The sequence below is a fragment of the Lolium rigidum genome, chromosome 7, assembly GCF_022539505.1.
Source record: "Lolium rigidum isolate FL_2022 chromosome 7, APGP_CSIRO_Lrig_0.1, whole genome shotgun sequence".
NCBI classification, from domain to species: domain Eukaryota; kingdom Viridiplantae; phylum Streptophyta; class Magnoliopsida; order Poales; family Poaceae; genus Lolium; species Lolium rigidum.
The window spans coordinates 260,626,432-260,629,066 of NC_061514.1; the positions used below are offsets into that span (position 1 = coordinate 260,626,432).

Here is a 2,635-nt window from a genome sequence, read left to right on the forward strand (position 1 = left end):
GAGAACAAGCGGCCGACTTAGGTATCACTCTTCGTGCACCGTTAGGCCTTGATGAGGCGCCAATGAAGGACGTAGTATTTACATATGTGAAGAATGGCCCTCTCATCGAGCCTGCGCGAGAAGAGGATCTACCTCGACAAATCAAAGGTCTCGCTAAATTGGTACAAGGGTTACATAAAACATAAAGACGCCAAAGACTATATCTATGCGGAAGTTAGATATGAGCATCACTTCAAACGTTATCGGGTACAAATTCCTCCGAGTGAATTGTTCCAGCTGTTCAATCTCGCGCGACCTCGACAAATCTATCATCGCTTGCTACGTTCGTAAGTGATTTATTAATTTCTACCCCATCTCGTTCATTGCCTGCACTATATATATATATATATATATATATATATATATATATATATATATATATATATATATATATATATATATATATATATATATATATATATATATATATATATATATATATATATATATATATATATATATATATATATATATATATATATATATATATATATATCAACGCGGATTTGCTACCCGCATGGCTAGCTATGCACCCCCTCATGGCCATCCGATACGGTGAGCGAGAAAAATGAAGGGATCAAGATTCTCATGGCTGGCAAAGGAATGAACTTAACGGCTGCTACTACCCCGTTTGGAGACGTTGGGCTGCTCAAATGCTGCTAGCTGTATTGCAATATGGACAGTAATACATACGGGAGTTCATAAAAACGACAGTTCGTTCAAAAGAAAAGCAGTGTACTACAGATTTTTGTACACATGTAATTGCAACATGAATGGTAATACAGTCGTAACTTCATTCAATACTAAATACATGCAGGCGTTGGTTTTGGAAGGTTGCGAATTCTTTTGGGAACTTATGCCATTATAGCTGAAAACAGATTAAAACAACCGGTCAAATTATAGCATCCTTTGTGAAGGGAGTATTCCAATCCTTGGAGCCTGGCTTTGACATGCTCTGTCTAAACTGCGTTTGAAAATTGAAACTACCATTCTCACAGGCGTTTGTTTTGGCATGCTGAACCTACATGCTCTATTCCCTTGTACCTTGTACCGATGATAGTACAGATGATATGCTGGCAGCTGAGCTCGCCAACGAATGGGACATTGCAAATTGTAACTCAAATGACAGTTAAGCATGTTGCAACTCAAATGACAATTTAGCTGTACGTTTTACTCTTCCCACTGAATTAAAATGGCCATCGAATGGGACACTGCAAATTGCAACTCAAATGGCAGCTGAACTCCGAATAGGCAAAAGCAGTGAACCATTCATATGGACATTGCAAATTGCAACTCCAATGACAGTTGAACTGACCAACGAGTAGGCAAAAACAAACCATGCATATGGACATTGCAAATTGCAACTCCAATGCCAGTTTAACTGTACGTTTTCCCCGACTTGCAGTTCCAGTTCTCTAATACTCTATTCACACATAGAATTTTTAACAGGTTTTAAAATTAAAACAAGATATAATTATCCAGCTGGTTTGTTGATAGCTATAGCAAAGAAAATGACATAGCAGAAAACAAGAGATTACAGTTTGTAGTGCGATTGTAATTCCAGTTGGCGTTCGCTTTGACCTCCACAGACGGTGTGACCCGGGTTACACTACTCGACGATTAAGGGGTTGTCGCGGAGGTACGACAACGCCTCCAGGTCGCTCTTGGACTTGAAACATGTGGATGATCCGGCGCACTTGTTGGCCTTCTTCTCCTCGAAGACTGTCACCTCGCCGTGCCGCGGACGGTCTGAGCCATGCTTGAGGACTGAGCTTTTCGGGGAAGCCATTACTACGGAAAGTGATGTCCAATGATCGCCTAACTGCATGAACGGCACGGTCTGCAAAAATTGTTAAAAGCCAGTCAATGCATTATAAAGGCCGTGATATATATTTTCATGGCACCGTATTGATCCATGGTGTTTTCTTAATCTGGGAAAAGGTGTATCAATGTGAGACAGAATCTAGCAGGAGATCAATTACCTTTCCGAGTTCCGCTAGCCTGAAATTTCTCTTAGGCCTGTCGAACAGGGCAGGCAGTCTTCTGCGGTTTCTCCTCCCTCGAAGGCCTTGGCCATTATTCATAAAAATTAGACTAAGGAACAGAAAAGTCAAATTGTTTGGCCATTCAGAGATAGCAAAGGATTCGACGATCAGCATAGACAGACTGGATCGGGTGGATGCCACTCTTCTTCGATGGAGATTTTGCCTTCACAATTGCCATGGATATTCACCATCTCATACAAGTAAAGCCACCAAGCATGATCTCTGCAATTGTTAGGGACAAAGCAAAACGAAATTTAGTTGATGGCACAAAGCAATTATGCAATTGTTATATCCACGATTCCCCTACCTGGAGGTGAATACTTTGCATATCATTAAACTTGACCTTGGTAAGCTGAGTAAACAAGAGGAAGAAAACCAAAAAGATACACATGGAGCATGATGCTCCACATTATTAACAGCTCTGACTATTCCTAAGTTTAGTAGAGATTTCTGCTGCTAGATTCAGATACATGAACAGATTCGTGACTGAAGGAAACAAAATACAAAGCCTCTACTACATCATGAATAGATCCAGAAATCCACACAAGCAA

General features: G+C 40.3%; 1 long non-coding RNA gene across 1 annotated transcript; it reads right to left on the minus strand.

Annotated features, from left to right (window-relative positions):
• Positions 1-1,844: 1,844 nt before the first annotated feature.
• LOC124670439 lies at positions 1,845-2,417 on the minus strand. The gene is made up of 3 exons (XR_006992527.1): positions 2,392-2,417; positions 2,022-2,306; positions 1,845-1,879 (listed from the first exon to the last, which is right to left on the minus strand). It is a non-coding gene; the product is annotated as an uncharacterized LOC124670439 (long non-coding RNA).
• Between the last annotated feature and the right edge of the window lie 218 nt (positions 2,418-2,635).